The sequence below is a fragment of the Rousettus aegyptiacus genome, unplaced genomic scaffold, assembly GCF_014176215.1.
Source record: "Rousettus aegyptiacus isolate mRouAeg1 unplaced genomic scaffold, mRouAeg1.p scaffold_m13_p_3, whole genome shotgun sequence".
NCBI lineage: Eukaryota > Metazoa > Chordata > Mammalia > Chiroptera > Pteropodidae > Rousettus > Rousettus aegyptiacus.
The window spans coordinates 58,944,424-58,968,109 of NW_023416306.1; the positions used below are offsets into that span (position 1 = coordinate 58,944,424).

General features: G+C 33.3%; 1 protein-coding gene across 11 annotated transcripts in view; it reads left to right on the forward strand.

Annotated features, from left to right (window-relative positions):
- The window catches only part of CNTLN (centlein), a 250,801-nt gene that overhangs the window by 185,680 nt on the left and 41,435 nt on the right, over positions 1 to 23,686 (forward strand). The window lies entirely within an intron of this gene.

Genomic DNA, 23,686 nt, shown 5'->3' on the forward strand with positions numbered 1-23,686 from the left:
AACATTTTTGAATGATATTTATTGCATTATATCTTAGATTTTAAAAGCAGGCTCCGTAATGCATTTAGCTTGCCCATTTGCCCATGTCTAAAACTTTGAATTTATCATTATATATCACACTATTAACTGGTAATTGCCTTAGATTCCGTTTGCAAATACCAGTTTAAAATGTGAAGATTTTAATATAAATATCTATGTTAATGTGTTCCTATAATTTATTTATGCTTCTTTCATTCAAGTAAATTTAGTTTTCTGCAACAATTTTTAGATATATTATACCTTACTACTGGTTATTACAATCTAATCTTAAAGCAAATGAAAAAGAAAAGATTGTTTGTCCCTTATGTTGCCATTCTTAAAGATATTTGTATAGGAATGATTTTTAGAAATTCATTGTTGTTTTTACACAGAAGAATTCTTTTAAACATTTTTAAAAATAAAATGAGCACAAAAATTTTTAATTACATTAAAATTTTTCACTTCTAATATTTATTGCTTTGATTTAGACAATACTTAGAAATGTTTTAATTGTAAAGGATTTAATGTTATACTATTAAGAACTGTGTTCTGGCTTCATTCCCAGAGAAGCCTTTTATTCAAACCTGACCAATGTTCCAAAATTACACTGGAACTTATTTTATTTTATTTTATTTTTTATTTTTTTAATTTTTATTATGGTGATATTTCTTTCTGTCACCACCAGTTTGACCTGGAAGTTATTTTGTGTGGTCTGGTTTTTATAAATATATTAAGACTTGCTTTGTGGCCTAACACATTGTAGATCCTGGAGAATGTTCCATAAGCACTTGAGAAGAATGTGTATTCTGCTTTTGCTGGGTTAAGTAAATGTAATGGCTTAATTGATTAATAATGATGTTCAACTTGTCCATATCCTTGCCATATCCTTCAACTTGTTGATATCCTTGGTTTTCTAAATCTATTAATTATTGAGAGTAAAGTATTAAAATTACCCATTGTTATTATGTTTTTGTAATAATTTTAGTGAGAGTTAATTCTCATACCATACAATTCTCTCATTTAATTCAGTAGTTGTTACTATTTTGAAAAAGTTGTGCAACTATCACCAAAATCAATTTTTGAACCTTTTCATAATCTCAAAAAGAGACCCTGCACTGTTCTGCTATCGTTTTTCCATTCTCCCATCTCTCCCAGTCTTAGGCAACCACTAGTCTATGTTCTATCTGTATGGTTCTGCCTATTTTACACATTTTATATAGTTGGGATCATATAATATTTGGGTTTGTGCCTGGCTCATTTTGTTTGGCATAATGTTGTCAAAGTTTTCCATGTAGAATGCATCACTATTAGTATGAGGACTTTGAACATTTACTCCTCCATAAAAACAAGGAAAACAGGCAAAAATTGTCAGGAATCAACATTTTCATAACACTGGATACAGAATCTAATAAGGATTAATATAATATTCCTAAGGCAATTAGTTGGTGACTCTGGAAGTTATAGGTTTTTTCAGAAATAAATTTATTATTATTTAAAGATTAAATTTCATAAAAGTATTTTATATGAAATCTATAAAGCATTTTATTGAGACTTTGTGGACATTGAGGAACACTTACATTCCTCTATCAAATTCTGGAAATTCACCAAAGACTTGCAACAATCTAGAGAGTGTTTACTTAAAACAAACAAACAAATATACAAAACAGCTGAATATAAATAAGAACAAGAAATTGTAGCATTTTAATTTGCCTTAGTGCCATCCCCCACTCTCTCAGCTCAGTAGTATCCTAGGAAAAATGATGGTTCATATTCTCCATGCAGCCTAGTAGCTTCCAGAAGAAGCAGAATAGAGCTGGAGTTCCTACAAAATCTCATTCCCAAATAACTGTCATTCATTATATGACTTATGTGATGGTTCTCTGGAAGACCACAGTTAAAAGATGACTCTGATCTCATTTGTTGTTGACAGTCTTCTTCCTGGGGGTAATGGGGGAGCAGTGGAGAGGAGATGATGTATCTAAAACAATTACAGGCAACTATTTTAACTTCAGTCTGCCTGAAGTGATGGATTCCAGTTTAGGTCAAACAATATAATAACTAAATAGCTTAAAAGGAAAAGGCGGGGAATGAGATGTTCTTAAGAGTTTTGAAAGGCTCTGACACATTCCTGGGAATCTGGAGAACACATGCCTTCATAGATCTATGTGCATGCTCAGGAAAGAAATGAGGAAACCTAAGGTCTTACCTCTATTTTACCTTAAGTCTCTGTACAAGAAGATAGTACATGTTCAGGCAGTATTGTTCATAGTGGCATTATTAATAATAGCCAAAATGTACAAAGAATCCAAATATCCATTAGTTGAAGGATAGATAAACAAATTGTGGCACATACATACAAGGAAATATTATTAAACTACAAAAAAGTAACAGAGTATTGATACGTGTTACAACATGGATGACCTTAAAAACATTATACCTAATGAAAGAAGCCAGTCACAAAGGAACGCATATTCTACCATTTATATGAAATATCCAGAATAGGCAAATCTATAAAGACAGAAAGTATATTAGGAAATACTTCAGACTGGGAGGGACAGAAGAATATGGAAATAATTGCTAAAGTGTATAGGTTTCTTTTAAAAGTGATGAAAATGTTCTAAAATTGACTGTGGTCATAGTTGAACATATCTGTGAATATACTTAAAACACTGAATTGTACACTTAAAATTAGAAATTAGTGTGATATATGAATTTATATCTCAGTAAAACTTTTTTAAATGTTGGTTTTAAATAGGAAAATATCAAAACAAGTAGCGGTATCTCAATGAATTTGTTGGTAGTACATTTATTTCTGACAGATCAATATAATGAAAATCATTCTCTATTGAATGTAACAAAGCCTACTGTCAACATAAAAATTTATTAAGTAATAAATATGGTAAAATGTAAAAGCTATGTAACATTTTTAGGTATGAAAGAACCTATTATTACATGAAGCACTTACCTTCAATTATTAAACTCAAGAAAGTAAAATATATTTAAGGTGAATTTTCTTAAAATTAGTTTTTAATTAAAATAATGTTTTTTTTTTTTTTTCCCCTAACACATTCAATTCTCTATTGTGAAAGCGAACAGGGAATAGCAATATGTTAAAGCTAACAATATTGACCAGCTTTTCCAGTTTGAATGCTCAGTTCTTGGGCTTCAGAGTCTCACTCATAATTCATCAGAAACATGAAAAATGTGTCCCAAATCTTAACAATAACAAGATGTAAATGCCAAACTCTTTTGTTCCAGTAATATTGCTTAAGTGTTATATGACTGTGGAAACTCCCTTATAGTCACATATGTGTCATCATACAGATTTAAATAACATTGACTCCCAGAGGCAAACTACCAGAATCCATATCATAAAGGAAAAGACAGCTTTAACCATAAATGCACCTTTCAGAGAGTTTTTTGAATGCTTTTAATTAGGTAGTAAATAATTATGTATAAGATATCAACTGATATCAGATGATAGATATCATATGTAAATATTGGTGGAATTTTACATACTATAAAACTGATTTTCTTGGACGTGGTTCCATAGTGTAGCAATGAGCACGTCTGCTTTACACGCAGAAGGTCCTGAATTTGTTCCCTAGTGGAGCCACAGTCCATGGTCTGTGGCCATGCCACCCTAAACAAACCCGATGTCTGATCTTGGAAACTAAGCAGAGTCGGGCTTGGTTAGTACATGGATGCGAGACCACCTAGGAAGACCACGGGCTGTAGGCATAAAAAAAAAAACAAAACATTTTCTAAAAAGCGCTCTTCTGAAATAACATGTGTTTAGAGAAAGCAGAATAATTCTTATTATCCATTTGTATGTGAGTTATTCTGTTAATTTTCTCTGTTTATTTGTTTAAATAACAAAATAGGTTTTAAGAGGTGAATTACTGCTTTAGATTGAATTGTGACACCCAGAATTCCTATGTTGAAGTCTTAATCCCCAATGTTATGGTATTTGGAGATGGGGCCTTAGGGAAGTAATTAGGTTTAGTGAGGTCATTAGAAAGAGGCCCTCATGATGGGCTAAGTACCCTTATAAGAAGAGAAAGAGATAGCAGAGCCCTCCGTCTCCATTGGGAGACATAGTGAGAAAGTAACTGTCTGCAAGCCGGAAAGAGCTCTCACTATAGAACCTGACCATGCTGGCATTCTGATCTCATACTTCCAGCCTCCAGAATTCTAAGAAATTAAATGTGTGCTGTTTAAAGCACTCAGTCTATGTATTTTTATTATAGCAACTTGAGTAGACTAATATGGATTGTGGCACTGAGAGCTGGGTGCTATTGTAATAAGTACGTAAAATGTGGAAGCAGCTTTAGAACTGGGTAATGGGTAGATGCGTGAAAAGTTTTGAGGTGCACACTAGAGATATAGGGTATTCTAGAGAGGTCTTAGATGGAAATGAGGAACATGTTATTAGAAACGAAGAAAGACAATCTTTGTTATAGAGTAAAAAAGAACTTAGCTGAACTGTGTTCTAGTGTTTTGCAGAAGGTAGAACTTGTGAGCAATGGATTTGCATTTTTTTAATTAAGAGTAATTTTTTGGAACCACTTTTGGTTCACAGCAAAATTGAGGAGAAGGTACAGAGATATAACATATACCCCCTGTCCCCACACATACACAGACTCTACCATTATTAATATATCCACCATAGAGGTATATTTATTATAATTGATGAACCTACTATTGATACATCATAATCACCCAAAGTCTGTCATTTACTTTATGGTTTACTCTTGGTGGTGTACATTCTTTGGGTTTGGATAAATGTATGATGGCATGTATCCATCCATGTATCCATTTTTCCTACCCTAAAAATCCTCTGTGCTCCACCTATTTATCCCTCTCCCCAATCTCTAGCAACTACTGATCTTTATACTATCTCCATAGTTTTGCATTTTTTGGAAAGTCATACACAGGCATACCTCAGAGATATTGGAGTTCAATTCCAGACAACCATAATAAAGTAACTCAATAAAGCAAATCATAATCTTTTTGCTAGTGGAGGGTCTTTCCTTCAATTTGTAAAACGTGCAACAGCTGTGAAGCTCAGTAAAACAAAATGCAGTAAAACAAGGTGTGCTTGTAGTTGGAATCATACAATATGCAGGCTTTTCAAACGGGCTTCTTTCTTTTAGTAATATGCACTTAAGGTTCCTCTATGTCTTTTCATAGCTCCATAGTTTATTTCTTTTAGCACTGAAGAATAAATAGTCCATTGTGTGGAAGTACCACAGTTTATGTATCTGTTCACTTACTGAAGGGCATCTTGATTGTTCCCATGCTTTGATAAGTATGAATAAAGCTCCTATAAACATCTACGTGCAGTTTTTTTTTGTGTGTATAGGTTTTCAATGCCTTTGGGTAAGTACCAAAGAGAGCGATTGATGTATCATATAGTAAGAATATGTTAAATTTTGTAAGAAACCACCAACTGTCATCCAGAGTTGCTGTACCATTTTGCATTTCCACCAGCAATGAAGGAAATTTCTATTGCTCCTCATTCTCACCAGCATTTGTTGTTGTCAGTGTTCTGGATTTTGGCCATTCTAATAGATGTGTAGTGGTATCTCATTGTTTTAATTTGGATATCCGTGATAACATGATGTACAGCATAGTTTTAATGCTTATTTGCCATATATTTATCTTTTTTGTAAGGTTTTTGGGTCTCGCCCACTTTTAATTGGGTTGCTCTTTTTTTTGCTGCTGAGTTTTACAAGTTCTTTGTATATTTTAGATAAGTCTTTATCAGATGTGTCTTTTGCAAATATTTTCTCCCAGTCTGTGGTAGAATGGCCCTTCTCATTCTTTCAACATTGTCTTTCACAGAATAGAACTTTTTAATCTTAACAAAGTCCAGCTTATCATTTATTCTTTTTCATTGGTCATGCCTATAGTGTTATATCTAAAAAGTGATTGCCATACCTAAGGTCATTTAAAGATTCTCCTATGTTATATTCTAGGAGTTTTTTAGTTTTGCACTTTACGCATAGGTCTGTGATCCATTTTGAATTAATTTTCATGAAGGACATAAAGTCTTTGTCTAAAGTCATTTTTTTTTAGCACAATTTGTTGGAAAAACTATCTTATCTCCATTGCATTGCCTTTGCTTTTTTGGTCAAAAATCAGTTGACTATACTTATGTGGGTTTGTTTCTAGGCTCTCTATTACGTTCCATTGACCTATTTTCTTTCTCTCTCTTTTCTTTTCTTTCTCTCTCTTTTCTTTTCTTTTCTTTTCTTTTCTTTTCTTTTCTTTTCTTTTCTTTTCTTTTCTTTTCTTTTCTTTTCTTTTTTCTTTCTTTCCTTTCTTTTCTTTCTTTTCTTTCTGCCGATAGCATACTGTCTTGATTTATTGTAGCTTTAAGTAAGTTGAAGTCAGGTAGTATAAGTCTTCCAACTTTGTTCTTCTTCAATAGCATATTGACTAATCTGGGTCTTTTGCTTTTCTATGTAAACTTTAGAATCAATTTGTCAGTATCCACATCCTAGAATTTTTATTGGGATTTCAATGAATTTATAGATCAAACTGGGGACATGTGACATCCCAATGACATTGTGTCTTTCTGTCCATGAATATGGAACATTTCTTCATTGATTTAGTTCTTTAATTATAAGAGTTTTATAATTTTTCTCATATAGACCTTCTGCATATTTTGTTAGATATATATTGAAGTATTTCCTTTTTAGGGATGCTAGTGTTTTGCTTTTAATTTCAAATTTCACTTGTTCATTGATGGTATATAGAGGAAAGGAATTGACTTTTGTATATTGCCTTGTATTCTCCAACAATGCTATAATCTCTAATTTGGTCCAGGAGTTGTTTTTTTTGTTTGTTTATTTATTTGGTTTGTGTGTGTGTGTGTGTCACTCCTTTTGGGTTTTCTACAAAAATAATCATTTCATCAGCAAAAAAAGAGATGATTTTATTTCTTCTTTTTTAATCTTTATGCCTTCTATTTTTTTTCTCTTTTTTTTTTTTTTGGTCATCTTGGTGACTTAGCTAGGACTTCCAGTATGTTGAAAAGCCAGGGTGATAAGCTGGCTTGTTTATGATCTTAGTGGGAAAGTTTCAAGCTTTTTTCCATTAAGTGTGATGTTAGTTGTAGGGTTTTCATAGATACTCTTTATCAAGTTGAGGATGTTCCCCTGTATTACTAATTAACTAGAGTTTTTTTTATCTTGAATGAGTGTTGAATATTATCAATTACTTTTCTACATCTATTGATATAATCGTGTGATTTTTATTTTTTAGTCTCTTAATGTGAAGGACAAGATTCATTTATTATCAAGTATTTTACTAGTCTTGCATTCCTGGATCATAGTGTATAATTCTTTTTATATATTGTTGGATTTGATTTTCTAATTTTTTGTGGAGTATTTGTACATCTATGTTCATGAGAGGTATTGGTCTAAACTTTTCTTATGGTTTTGTCTGGTTTTGGTGTTAGGGTAATTCTGGTATCATAGAATGAATCAGGAAGTATTCCCTTTGCTTCCATCCTCTGAAAGAGATTGTAGAGAATCGGTATAATCTTTTTCCTTAAAAGTTTAGTAAAATTAATCAGTGAATAAGGGCCTGCTGCTTTTCATTTTAAAAAGTTATTAATTATTGATTCAATTTCTTTAGTAGATATGGGTCTATTAAGACTGTCTATTTCTTGTGTGAATTTTGGCACATTAAGTGTTTCAAGGAATTGGTTTATTACACATAGATTATCAAATATGTGGGCATAGCGTTGTTCATAATATTCTTTTATTATCAATTTAATGTCCAGGGATCTGTAGTTATATCCTTTCTGTCATTTCTGATATTTGTAATGTGTGTCCTCTGTGTTTTTTTTCTTAGTTATGCTAATTAGAGACTGATCAATTTTTTGTTCTTTTCAAAGAACTAGGTTTTAGTTTCATTGACTTTTATTTTCAATTTCATTGATGTTTGCTTTAATATTTCTTCTTTTTTTTTTTTTTGCACTTACTTTAGGTTTAATTTCTCCTCGTTTTCTAGAGTCTTAAGGTGCAAACTTAGATAAGTGATTTTAGATCTTTTTTTCATGTTGTCCCACAAATTTTGATAAGTTGTGTTTTTACTTTTATTCAGCTTAAAATGTTTTAACATTTATTTTGAGATTTTTCCTTTGATGCCATGTGTTAATTTGAAGTACATTATTGAATCTCTACATATTTTGGGATTTGCCATTTGTCTTAGTTGTCGCTTCCTAGTTTAATTCATCGATAGTCTAAAAGCAGGCATTACATGTCTTCTGTCCTTTTCAATTTGTTAATGTGTGTATCGTAGTCAGGAATGTGGTCTATCTTGGTGAATGTTCCAGGTGAGCTTGAGAAGAATGTATATTTTTCTGTTATTAGATGAAGGAAAATATGTATTTTACAGTCGTTAGATGAAGTAGTCTGTAGATTTCAGTTATATACAGTTTATTTTGAACTTCATTTAAGTTCAACAATGTCCTTACTGCTTTTCTTTTCTGGATCTGTCCATTTCCAACAGACGGGTGTTACAGTCTCCAACTGTGATAGTGGAATTATTTATTTTTCTGTACAATTCTATTAATTTTTGCCTCCTATAGATGGATGTTCTGTTGTCAGAAATATGCACATTAAAGATTGTTATGTCTTCTTGGAGAACTGATTTCTTTTCTTTTTTTCTTTTTTTAAATTTATTTTCTAAATTAGTTTCAAATATATCACACATTGGTTAGACATCTGTATAATTCATAAAAATGATCCCCCCAGTTGTTTCCTCCCTCCCCTGACCCTCCACCTTTCCAGCGTATTAATGCTAACTGCATTCTCTCTGCCATGCCCCCCATTCCCATGACCATCTGTCAGTTACTAATTTGTACTTCTTTAACCCTTCACCCCATTCTTGCAGCCCCCCAATTCCCCTCCTCTCTGTCCTATGTTAAATTATCCACTGTATTTGTGAGTCTGTTTTGGATTAGTTTGTTCTTTTTATTTCTTAGATTCCGCATAGAAGTGAAATGATATAGTGTTTATTTTTCTCTGTCTGACTTAAATACCTTCTAAGTCCATCAAAGCAATATCTTTTTCCATCTCCTTCCTTATAGTCTGTCAGTGTCCTTTAATCTGAAGTGAGTCTCTTGTAGGAAGCATATGTAGGGGGTCTCGTTTTATTATCATTTCAGCCACTCTGTCTTTTGGTCGGAGCACTTGATTCTTTTCCATTTAAGGTACTTATTGATAGGAATGTAGTTGTTACCATTCTTTATTCCTGTTTTTGATACATGTTTTTTCTTCTTAAAGAAGTCCCTCCAACATTTCCTGTAATATTGGGTTGGTGGTGATATATCCCTTTAGTTTATTTTTGTTTGGGAAGCTCTTTATCTGTCCTTCAACTTTATATGATAGTTTAGCTGGATAAAGTATTCTTGGTTGTAGATCCTGGGTCTTTATCTTGTCAAATATTTTTTTGCCAAGCCCTCTGTCCTGCATAGTTTCTTTTGAGAAATCGGCTACAAGTCTTATAGGTGTTCCCTGTTTTTCTCTTGCTGCTTTTAATATTCTTTCTTTTACTTAAACTTTGTCATTTTAATTATGATGTGCCTTGGTGTGGGCCTCTTTGGATCCCTGATTTTTGGACTTCTCTGAGCTTCCTGGGGTTTTATGTCCATTTCCTTCTCCATGTTAGGGAAGTTTTCCATCATTATTTCTTTAAACATCTGTTCATCATCTTGATTTTCTTCAGTTATGCTGATCAGATGGATATTTGGACCCTTAATAGTGTCCCATATGCTCCTTAAATTATTTTTGTAGTCTTGGCATCTTATCTCTTGCCATTCTGATTATGTGTCCTTGACTTTCCTGTCTTCTACATAGGGCATTTGATCCTTTTTAAAATTCACTTTGTTTATTCCATTTAATATACTTCTCCTCTCAGATAATGTGTTCTTCATTTCAGACTGGTTCCCTTTTATAATTTCCATTTCCATTTTTATGTTTTTTATCTCTTTGTTGAAATTTTCACTGAATTTATTTACACTTCCCAAAAGTTCATTGAACATCTTTATAACCAGTGTTTTGAACTCTGCATCTGTTAGATTACTTGACTCCATTATATCTGGATCTCTGTTCTGTTCTCTCGTGTGGTTTCTGCTTCTTTGTCTTCCCATTTTGGCTGTCTTTCCGTGTCTGTTTCTATGTACTAAGTAAAGTTTCTAAGTCTCCTGGTCTTATTAGTTTGCATTTGTGAAGTAGATGTCCAGTGGCACAGTCCTGAGAGGGGTTAGGGTGCAGGCCAAACTTAGCCCAAGCCTCTACCCCTCTGGGCCACCTGTTAAGATTCAGCAAGCAATCCACAGATGCTGTGCTTATAGTTACCTCAAAAGGCCACACCTGAAAACGAGGCCAGCTGCCTCCAGTGTGAGTCTAGGCACTGCTCAGCAAGGAGCACCTGACTCGCTGAGGATACACCTGGATGTGGCTTGGGTGGGACCACCAGTTGGGGAAGGCAGGGTTTCAGCGAATCCTCTGGGCAGAGCGACCTCTGTTATCTAGTTTGATGACGTCATGGCCATGGCAGCACTATGTCCACGCACTGGGAATGGAGAGGGCTCAACAGGGAACAATGGATACTGTCGGTGCTTCTATACAGAGTGAGTTTCCCCTTGGTCCTCACTCCAGCAATGTCTCCCTGTAAGTCCCTGATGCCCCCTGCAGTCAAATTGGCACTGGTGCTCAAAGTGAGCAGGTCCGTCACTGCAAAAATCCACTCATGGATGCAGTCCTTTTAAGACGCTTCCGCTGCTGCTGTTGCTTCGGTTTCATTCAGTCACTCAAGACCAAGCAACCCCGCATCCTCGCCCCATCCTACCTTCTGCCATTGCAGGGTGATTTCTTATATTTCTCCCTAGTTCAATGGCTTGTTTGTCTAGATGATTTTTCCTTGCTGCTTGCTCCTTGTTTCCATCACAACATAGATTTGGTAGCCAAAAGGATGAACAGGGCCTCTATCATCTATGCCATATTTTAATCTGTATCTAGAACTGATTTCTTTATTGTTATGTAATGCCCTTCCTTACCGCTAGTAAATTCACTTGTTCTGAAGTCCTCTCTGTTTATAATTAACATAGCTATTCTTGCTTTCTTTTGATTAGTGTTAAGTGGTATATTTTTCTCCATTTACTTTTAATATATATGTATGTTTACATTTAAAGTGGGTTTCTTGTAGACAACATAAATTTGGGTCTTATTTTTTGATTCACTCTGACAATGACAATGTGTCTTTTTTTGGCACATTTAGAGCATTTAGAACATTGATGTTCAAACTGATTATTGATATAGTTGGATTTACATGTACAACATTTTATTTTTGGAGATAGAACTCCATTAATAATGTTCCTGCCCTCATGAAATTGGTATTGTATTTTAGGAGAGACTAATAGTAAATATACAAACAGATCAATGAAGAAATTTTAAATAGTGAAAATTATTTTGAAGAAAATTATTTTGAGGATTCTGGGGTAGAATTTATTAGGTAGCTCGCTTCCCCTTTAGTTTAGGTCCTGACTCAACTTACAAGGGGACATTTAACAGTAATATAGCTTGATACCATTCAAATTATGACAATGAAGATATTAAGTCAGCTTTATAAACATACTATTATTTCCCTGACTGAAAACAGATTCTGAGGAATCTTAGCCCTGACTCTAGTAGCACTGTCATATTCTTTAAATAAAATTTTATTTCCATACCTATACACATATATCACCCACTTCATGTATTATACTCTTTTGAATGAAGTTTGTATAGAAAAAAAAAATTTTATATAAATATTATATTTACTGATACAGAGAGATTAACATGCCCAAGGTCATAGAACTCCTAAGTGACAGAACTAGTGTTCAAACCCAGGCAGTATGAATTCAGAACTTGTGCTCTTAAGTGCTATACTCTGCTGCTTTTCACAAAATAACATCAGTTAGCATTTATTCAATGACTGTTAGGCATACTTTCTAGGCATTAAACAAATTTTTTTCTATTGACTCTTTATATCAACCTTATAAGGAAAATATTATCCTCATATTGTATATGATGCAATTAAAGATTAAAGCTTAAAGAGTTGAAGCCAGTTGCCCAATATCAGGCTAAATTGGTAGCTCCAGGATTATGACCTACATAATCTCTTAATCTTAACTCCACAATCTTTTTAATTTCCTAAACTGATTTTTATACAATTTTGCATTCAATAATTTTAAAGTTTAACATTTGTTGATTCTGTTGCATCCAGTAGCTAATTAGCTCCTCAAGAGTGAAAACCATATATTATACTTTCTTGATAACTTTCATAGAATCTTTATAATTGAGGGCATAGTACATAGTACAATAAAAGGAAGGTTGACTTATTGACTAGTTTTTACCAAGATACTGATATGATATTGCGTAGTTTAATCAAGATGAAAAAATTGCTTTCTACTTCAAGAACCTTCCTCTTTTCTTTATATTACTCTAAATTCAGTATATCACTCAAAGCCTGGTTCATGTATCACTTCCTGCATGCAACATTTCTTAGAGCCCTTTCCTTTTTCTAAGTTTAGCATAAAACAAAGGAAGAATTCTGTTGTAATTTATTAAGTTTGAGGCAGTAATTTGACATGTAAGTGATAGTATCATACAGGCTTTTGTGATTAGGAACTAGAGAATCAATTCGAGAGTTAAAAATGGAAGAGCAGATAAACATAGGTCAAGATCGAATATTCATTCACATTAAGGAAGTGCAGACATTGATGACATTGAAGGAGCTGACTAAAAAGTTGACAGATCAACTAATAGATTAATAATGTCATCAAATTTTAGAAGGTATGCTTTTGATATGAGACTAATGTGGTATCGTGCTTTCAAGGAGAATGGTGCATGCATACCATTTGTCACAAATACTACTAGGTCCACATCACTTATTTATGTTACCTTTCTGGTAACTATAGGCATTTAATTTTCTGAACCCTGGTTTGTACAAAGGAAGAGGATACTTTTTTTTTATTCCCTCCACAAAGAGCTCTCTCTCGCGCTCTCGCGCGCACGCTCTCTCTCCTCTCTCTCTCTCTCTCTCTCTCTCTCTCTCTATATATATATATATATATATATGTATGTATGTATATGTATATGTATATAGATAGATAGATAGATATAGATAGATATAGAATCTATCTATAGATAGATATAGATAGATAGATAGATAGATAGATAGATAGATAGATAGATATAGAACCAGTGCTTAGTCTTCATAGAAGGAAGCATGACAATATTTCCAAACATCAGAGAAGAGATGCTTTATAAAATGTGGCATGGAGAACCAGACTTTCACCCCTGACCATGCTGCCTAATAGCTGCCTTTACCTCAACTCAACTGGAAGTGATCCAAGAACTCAAATACAACCTTTCAACATACATGTTATAAATATATACTGCTGTTTATTTTGTGATTAAACATCATTATCGTCTCTGATATCTTGATGAATTCTTGATTCCCCTGTCCTCTGAGTCAGATACAGTTAAATCTGCAACAGGAGATTTTGTTCTACAAACTTTTTTGGCAACAGCAATCTTTAACAAAGTAGGTTCTTTTTTAGGATTTGAGTTATCAATTTTGCTTCATCTCTTGTCAAATCACAGTAACCAATTAATCTTAAATTAGTTTAATCAATCTCCAAATAAAGGACTTTTGCCAAGTGTCAGAATCTGGAATTAAAAACAATAGAGCATAACCCATTGAACAAATGCCTTGGGTTTTTAGGTTAATTTAGCACATTGCATTAAGCATACTAACTACAAAATCCGAAGAATCTTTTAGCAAACCCTATAACTCTAAAAGGGCCAGATTTTACAGATCTCCATAAAACATTTCATCTATGTAGATTTATCTTATATTGTAGCCTAAACTTATATTTGTTGTTGGTTTATATTTATTTACATAACTATTATTTAAAAGATTGAAGGCATTACATTGTACTGGACCCATTTTTTTTTTCTGTCAGGCATTGCAGAATTTTAAATAGCCTAATTTCCATTTTTGTGATCTGTGTTCACACCTCTAGTAATAACGAAGTAGAAAATTACTCTCTTATTGTACTTCATTGCTAATCTCCAGAGTTTTCTTTTATTTTACCCCAATAGCTTGTGTAGTACACATTCCTTGTAGGGTATTCAGTTTATATATGTCAGATTCTCTAGGGCCATGGCTTTTGCCAGATGAAGCACTTTTGATTTTTGAGGCTGATGAAACACAGCGCTATTATTGATCTGTGCATGACATAGCCTGTCTCTCTCCTAGCAGAGTGTAGCAACATTTATCCAGGAATTTGTGAAATGTCACTCGGATCATGTTCGCAAGGTAAACTGTGCAAAAACCAGGATCTGAGCTCGGAATCCATGTGGAATTGGACGTGACTGTCTTATTCCTATGTCCGATCTTCTAGATGAACCAAGCAATATTTGTTAACAGAATGTCTGTGTCTTATATTAGACTTTGTAAGGAACTATTATTATCATTTAGAACACTGTGTACTGTAAAATCATACTTATATTTTGTTTTCAAATTCACTTGTGATCTTGCCACAGAAAATATTAAGAAAATGTGACTTGTTAGAAATTTATTTTCTGTCTATAATGAACAGTATTATAATATATTACACAGTCTTATATTTCTAGTACTGTTTTCATTCTTTGCATCAATATACTTTCAGGTAAGCATGTCTCATTAACATATCAACAGGCCTAGCGGTAACAAATTATAACATTTTTCTCACTGTGGGATTATTATATTTAAATTTGCATATATTTAGAGTTTGGTTTGCACATAGATAGATAAGTGTTTATATTTGCCACAGTTCAATTAGTTTAATGCAACTAACACATGAAAGGCACTCTAATAATGGGATATCCAGCAACAAATGAAACATGATCCTTGTCCTATATAAGATACTAATAGAGGAGTTGGACATGGGTATCACAAGGAAATTATGATTCATATAGCATGATTGATGAGCGCACATGCGCGTATGTGTGTGTAAAATATAGCATGGACATATACTGAATGGAGAGAGACAGTCATTTATCACTGTTGTTGTTTAGTAATGCTTTTGAATAAGGTGGCATTGGCTTTAGATTTAAAATTTGGTTTGATTTTGAAACGTGTGTGGAACAAAGCTATCAGAAGATGGAAATCTTGAAAAGGCCTCAAGGTGAGATACGGTTTGAATATGAATAGTGAGTAATCTGGTATAGTAGTGGTTCTCAACCCTAGCTGCATGCTACCTCACTTGTGTAGCTTTTAAAAATACTTACCAGACCCTACCCTAGACCAATTAAATTAATATCTAGGGGCAGTCTCTGCCTCTTGCTAGTTTTTAAAAGCTCTGAGATAGTGCTGATGTATGGTGAGGACTGATATTCAAGTTAGAGAGAATAGAAATTAAATGTAAGCAACTAGAAAAGAGATTGTTTAATTATCAAGGCAAACAATGACAAGTATCTAGACAATGCCGATGGGAGTAAAAAGAGTTAGAAAAAAAACCAAGATATTTTGCAGTGGTGCAATACAGTTTGATGACCAGTCATACATGAGAAAGGTAAAAAAAAAAAGTGAGGTATTTGTGATGCCTGCCAGGAATGTAATTAAAGTGATTAGAAAGTTGATGATAGACTCTATTATAATATACTAGATATTGGTGAGGGGGGAACTTCATATGAAAGCACACCAAGAAAGTTGGATAAAATATAGCAAATATTCTTATAAATGAATTCTAGAACTCCCACCCCCAAAAAGGAAATGTAAATCCCTAGAGGCTAAAATACATGACAGCTTACCACTGTACCAAGTGGTAAGCTGTCACTGAAGTGAAGCTATCAAGCGGGCAGTAGGTTATTTGAGTGTAAAATTTAGAGATATTAAAATGTGAAAAAGGAATATTTTAAAATCCCTATACTTTTTTTTTTGGAAGTACATACACATATTAAAAGCATAAAGAAATGTAAGAGAATGATAAACATCAAAGGTATTCAGGATAGCGATTATTTCTGGTCAGTCAGAGGAGAAAGTTCATGGCCTTCGACTGACTGTACTGGTAATACATTATTTTGCTAAGTGGTTGATATATGGGCATTCATTATATTTTTCTTTGTATATCTATTTCATATTTGAAATATTTCATAAAAATGAAGAAAGAAACCTATTGATGCCATTATCCCAGAGGAGGGATGCTGGAGGTAGAAGAGATCTCTGCAGCAAGATAAGTTTGGGGGAGTATCTGATATATGGGCAGAGAAGGAATCAGAGAAGGAGAGGGTAGGATAGTGCTTTTATACAGCAACAGGAAGGGGAAGTTTTTAACAAGAAAAAGAGAATAGTTGTTCAAAAGTGTCAGATGCCACAGAGGAAGTGAAAATAGGACAACTGAGAAGAGATTGTTGGATTTTTCTTAGAAGGCTTTATTAGCAGGACTTTCTTGGTAGAAGCTAACAGAAACTGAATTGAAAAGTAAGGGGAAAAAAGCTCACAAAATCAAAGGGTGAACTGAAGAGAATAAACTTGGGAAGAGCAGCGATAACTGGAACCAGATGCTCAAATACCTTTAATGTTTCTCTTTATCTCACATCTCCTCCTCTCAGACTAGCTTTCTCCATGGTCATGGATACTGGCCATGTAGTTAACATCCTTATAGCTTAGACCTCAAAGAAGAAAGGGGTTTCTTCCTCATCTTTCAGTCTTCCCTTGATTTGCATGGTTTGTAACTTACTTAGACCATAGGAAAAATTGCTGTGTTTACATGTAATTTTTTGTTAGGATTTAGGTTTATTTTATTATATGCATTTTTTTTAATCTACATGAATAATTGGCAGGAAATTTGAAAGTCGTGCAGGATACAGGGGAGTTTCTATTCAGTAGGACTTATCTACACATTGCAGTCTGTGTGGTGTTTCTGGCTCTCACCCATTTCAGTGTCTATCATAGTGGTACTCAAAAGTACCCCCACTTATTTACTAAATATATATCTAGGTAGTATGTATAGTATGTGTTCTTTGAGAATCACTGATATAGGAGAAAAGCAGAGAAACCAGCTCCATTAATAAAAATAAAAAGAATTCCAAACCACTCTCTTTCCAGAGATCTATATGAATCATAATACTTCACACGGCACAACTGACTGAGAATCAGATAATTCATTGAGTGACTACTCTGTTAGATCAAGCCTTATTACTTGAAAGAATAATGATAAACAGAGGGTAATTCGTAATAGAAAACAAAGTGAAGGATGGTGGAAGAAGTTCCCATGTGAAATTTTTTGTGTAAAAAAAAAGAGCTTTTCATTGAAACCTATGAGAAATATCTTGAATAATGTAGTCTTAAGTCCAAGCTTTGTAAATCTCTTATTTAATCTTTTAAAAGAAATTTTGACTCCGTGCCATCCATGAAAGGTAATTTTTAAAATAATTTTCACATAAATTAGGTTTTAATTTCAAGAATCCCATTTTAAGTGGTATTGATAACTTTTTATTATATCCAAAGAAAAAAACTATTTTTTTTAAAGAAATGTCCGGTTTTTTACTCTCTTGAACCTTATGAAACTATACACAGGGTATAGAGACAACCATTATTGTTTCTCTTGAGAATTCTAGTGGGGTATATTTATAAATTTAATCAACATCATATAAAGACTCAGTACTGCTGCTGTTAAATTCGTAATGAGTTGTAGGATTTTTAAAATTCCCCAGCCGGCTTTCATCCAAGTAATTTGTTTGCAGAGCTTAGATGTAGTACATCTGAGGAAGGACATACAGTTAAGTATTGACTCTATCAGTAAAACATTTCAGTTCCTAAGTATTAAGATGCTATTCATATTTAGTGCATACTTAGAAATGTATATCATTTTACTAGTTTGAATACACTAAGTTGGAGCTAGACATGATGATCTTTAACCTTTGGGTTTATTACCAAAACAGTTGGTAATATTTTATATCAGCATGACAATGGATCATTCCTATTAATTTGTTCCAGTGTAATTTAAATAATTTAATGTTCATATACATGCTTTTTAGAGGCTTATTAATTGAAAATGCTTTATCTTATATATATGAATTAAGAAGTATATCATGGTCTATTATAAATTTTTAGAAGGCAAAAATTTTTTAAATTTTTTTATTATGAATGTCAATGCCTTTCTTTTGAAGTCTATATAATAATTAGGTATTATGAGCAATTTTTAATTGTCTAGGTCCTTACTTCCATTTAGTAACAATACTACATGTGAGCTAATTTCCTCAAGCCAGTCCACAAAGGCCTTTTAATGCAATAAAACATAGTACAATAAAAAGTAATGTCACACCACTAGGATGGAAAAACAGAAAAAAGTTTTGAAATCTGTTGCTTAGGAAAATCAAGTTTAATTAGAAGAGAATGAGGCAATCTTCATGTGACTCTGCAGGTGTTCTAGGTTTTTATAGCCTTTGTTCCTGATAACTCAATCACTATAACTTAAAACTTTCTGGCTGTTCTTTACTTAGATATAGATGTAGTGTTAATATCACAAACTATTATTTTTGATGATTTGGCATATTTACTTATTTTTTTTCTTTGTTTTTTTGGTAGTTTAATTAGGATGAATTCTTTTCCTCCTGACCCCACAAAACTTAAATAACTGAAAAAATATTGACACAAAGAGTGGAGGAAAAATACAATTAAAGAGGATATGTGTATACAGTGCATGTGAGGAATAGATATTTATATACTGATTAGCTGAATTTAAGCTATGTAAAGCAGAGGAAGGAGAGTGAAAAAGAGGGGTTTAGAAAAACTTTTGATTTCTTTTTTTGGTACATCAGGTGACGCTATCTCATTCCTATTGGGGAAGGGAATCAGAATGGGAATGCATTGCAACTTTTGATGGTCATTAGTAAGAATGTCATGTGTCGATCAAATGTCTAAGAGGGCTGAAATGGAACTGATAATATTACCATATGAACAGTAAAAAAATTTTATGGTAGTAATAATGATGTATTTTCTGAATATAGTTTTGCTTCCAAATATCTGTCTCTGTACTTAGAATTTGGTATGTATCGAGGGAACTTTTATTTTCATAACTAGAACAGATGATTTGAAATAACAAACTTACAGTTGAGTTCTTGCTATGAATATATCAAATATTGTTTTTCTATGAATATTTGAAAGTCAGTTGTATTAGTTAATTTTCTAAACTTAAGTTGTAGTGTATTTTTACTGATTTTTTTTTTCCATAGTTGTGGGGACAGAAGTTTAAATGATGCAGTTTAATTTCAGTCCAGTTAATATTCATTAGTTTAGTTATTCAGATTATTTTGAAACACTATATTGCTCATATCACATGGATTAATATTTACTACAAATGCCTATAATGTCAATACTAAATGTTTTTAGTATCTGGAGATGTTTTGAGAATTTAAAGTATTAATAAACTTTTACACAATTTGACATTTGAAATAATAGTGTTGCTTTTAATTTTGAGAAATCATATTCAAACATATTTATAAAATAATTATTTAATTGGGCATTGCCTAGAACTCACATTACAAAGTATAAGGGCACTGAATTAATTTTACTCCTTGTAAATGTTACTGAGAGTAGCATATCTCTTATCCATATGCAGATATCTGTATTTCTTTGATAGAATCTAATTTGAACGTATCAAGACAGATTGGCATTTTCCGTACCATAAAAAACTGCTTTGTTAATTGCAAACCATATTTAGTATGACCTTATAACAAAGTAACACCTTAAGTGTCATGCTTTGTCTTTAATGTGCACACTGGAGTTGGGTTCATCTGTACTAGACAACTGCACTTCATGAATAGTTTTTTCTTGATAGGCAATTAGCAGTAATTAGGAAGATTCACCTCAATAAGGTGTCAACATGAGATTGTTTAAAAAAGTTGAATGTCAGTGACTTAAAAAGAAAGTTCTTCTGACACATAGGTATGGCATGTGAAACATGAAATGTTAATTTAACTTTTCTGCTTATTATTCATGCACAATATTATTTTGTCATTCAGACACTACACTGACAGAGTGTAAAGGGTGTTAAAATAGTGCTGCTAGAATAAAAAGAGGATTAATCTACCATTGGCCAATTAGCCAAAGGGTACTTAATGGTCTCTAAAGGCTACTGAAGTCTAACTACTAGCAAAAGCATTGGTAAAAAGTCCTCTATATTACCTTCATTTGCTTGACATTTAGTGAAACATACTGTAGGCTTTTAATAACTGCATTTGTCAGAAAATGGTTTATAAATGAGCAATGTAATAACTCAGTGTATTTTTCATAAGAAATTTTGTTACATAAATAATTTCATCTCTGCCTAAGATCTTTTTTCTTTCTTTTTTTTTTTTTTGGTTGGTGGTTTTTAATTTTTAATTCTTTTTGTAAAGATCTCAACTATCAAAACAAAGGAAAATTCATGCTTTAAATTTAAAACACTTGTTACTAACTTGAAAGAGTTATTAATCTGAACCATTTATTTTTGTAGATAAGTACTTGTATGGAAAATATTCTGCTAGTGACCTAGAAACCCGTGTAATTTTCTTTGTAACTCATATAATGTTTTAATTAAGTAACTGTGCTTTTAGTCTTATGCACGTACAACATACAGAATTTTATTTCTTTTAATTTTATTCCTCGTAAAAGAATAATATTCCCAGTGAAAGAATATTAATTCTATTCACAGGAAGGAGAATTATCATTAAAATCATGGTGGCTTTCTAGGAGGTTCTTGCCTATAGAATTCACATAGATATTGTTCAACTAGAATTTTGTCTCCAGTCTTTTTGCTTTAATTCTGGTAACAAAATTATGCTATTATAATTTTTAAAAATCACAACAAGATTTCAAAACTGCTGTCTCTACTTAAGTGTAAACCAAAACAATCTGACTGAGAGATATAAATGAACTTATTTATATAATCAACATGAAATAACCTTATTCAATATTCTCAGTCCAATGCTGAATTCAAGATTAAAGATTTAGGCGAAGTAATTGGAAACAGACTATTCCCACTTAATGATTGTTTTCCTCTACTTTGACTGTCAAAGACTTTGGGTTTCAAAGAAGAAAAATAACAGGCCCCACTATTGTTGTAGATGGAAACTGATGCTCTCACTTTTTTACTCTGGTTACTGATTGACCTTTTCCAACATTTGACATCTAACCTTTGCCCCAGCATGGACTGCAAAGCATCCTTCTGCCACCAACCATTTCCTCCACAGACTTCTCAGGAATCCTACTCCTGTGACCCTGACATTCAACCTCATGTTTAGCTGGATTTTCTAGAATTTCCATGTGTCTACTTTTCAGATCCCACTATCCTAACTAAAAATGCTCTCCAAATTTTTTAAATGGTTTATGACTTTAAGTTTCTAATCCCATGGTAAAAAACATGTGGGGAGAACTGAACAATGTCTTTCAATGATATATTGTAGTTACTGTTCAGAAGAAAATGTTAGGTCAGAATCCATCTCTTACTAGAAGTGAAGATCTGTACCACATCCCATTCCTTTTCCTTGGAGCACTGCTCCTCAACTAGGTGAATACTCAAACCATTTTCATGACATGTGCCATGACTAGCATCATCACTGTTGAGTAGACAGATGTTGAATATTTTCATTGAGATCAGAGAGTATCTAAAATTTATTGTTTGGGGGTTATTAGGGAAATTATTTCTTTAGGTTTAATTTTTTTTCTGAGCCCTTTCCTTCTTTTCACAGAAGCCTTTTACTTTTTTACTTCTTTTCAATTGGGCTGTAGAATATTTTCCATGGGCCTAGTTTTATTTTTTCTAATAATTCATTCTTGAACATTAAAATGTTTACAGAGACTCTCTGTTGGAGAAGGGATACTCTATCTCCCCAGGGCTGCCCTCAGTTTATTCACCCATGTTCTAGTGATACTTTCTGTAGAGTAAAAATTGGACAGTAGGGTGGTTATAGACCTGACTGTGGCCTTTAACATTCTGTGCAGCTCCTAGGAAACATTTGACAAAACAAATCGGAAGAGAACATGGAAGGAGACTGGAGGGTGGTTATAGACCTGACTGTGGCCTTTAACATTCTGTGCAGCTCCTAGGAAACATTTGACAAAACAAATCGGAAGAGAACATGGAAGGAGAATGGCTATAACCAGCATTTACCAGAGTTTGAAGGCAGTAGCAGGTCCCTTAGCTCTCTGTTTTCTTTCTTCAGTTTATTGCAGTTTATTTATTTACTGCAGTTTATTGTTATATATTTCTAGGATATAGACCAGTAGCTACCTAAAGGCAAGGATTATAACTTTGTGTTATAATCCTTGAAAAACACAGGGTTAGTACAGTTCCTACTGCATAGCATGTATAAGAAGAACAAATGATAGGTTGTTAGTTTCTGAATTTAGATATTCTTTTCAAAATCTTCCAGAAAATGTTGAATTGGGGCCCAGAATAAAAGAAATTTGTTAATGAACTCCCCTGTAAGAGCACAAGGGAGAATTTGTCAAGGATGCTTATTTTCCCTGTTCATGGGATTCCACACTTACTGTTGAAAGCAGCAAAAGGAAGCTTCGGGCTAGAGGATTTTTCTTGGCAATTAAACTACAAAATGCAGATTTGGTAGAGACAGTTTATATTTCTAGCATAGAAAATGGAACAATTTTTAAAAAGAAATTGAAGAAATAAAATTAACACAAACATGGATAAGGAGAAGAAAATTAAACTAGAATGAGGATATTATATGCTATACACTATGGGGTTTAGGATACTTGCTCAGAGTAGGGCGGGGTGGCAATAAAGGAACAAGGAATACCTTTAAGAAAGGGGTGGGGTTTTAAAAAATTGGGCTTCATATTTGTTTTACTTGCTAAAAACAGATTACCACAAATTTATCAACTTAGAAACAATGCACACTTTCATTACCTCAGTTTCCATGGTCAGGATTCTGGTACAGCTTAGTGGAGTCCTCTGCTCAGAGTATCACAAGGATACAATCAGCGTGTCAGCCAGGCTGCCTTTCTTTCTGGAGCTCACACGTTTCTTCCAAGCTTGTGGGTTTCTCAGAAATATTTAGTTTCTTGTGGTTGTAGGACTGAGGTCCCCATTTTATTGTTTGCTATTGGTCAAGGACCATTCTCAGCTGCTGAGGCCTTCCTTAGATCCTTGAGTTATAGCCCTATCCATAGTTCTTTCATAACATGGCAAGTTACTTCTTCGAGACCAGCAAGTGAATCTCTCTGACCTCAGAGATGGCCCCTGGGCTTCTTTTAAAGGGCTCGCTTGATTAGGTCAGGAGAAGCCAGGATAATCTTGTTTGTGATGAACTCAAAGTGGTGTGACTAGGGGCCATAATTTACATCTACAGAATTCCTTTTGCATATAACATAATGCAAATAATGTAATCATGAGAGTGAGAACCCATCATATTCATAGGTGCCATCCACATACAAGTGAAGGGTATTATACAGGTGCGTGGATTGTTGAGAGTCATCTGAGTATTCTGCCTACTACTGTGCTCATTACTGCAGAATGAATTTTCCAATATGTTCTTGTTTCTTCTTACAGTTGCTTGGAGGGTTCTTTTCAGAGACTTATGCTTCCTCAATGTTATTTTTAAATAAATAATTAATA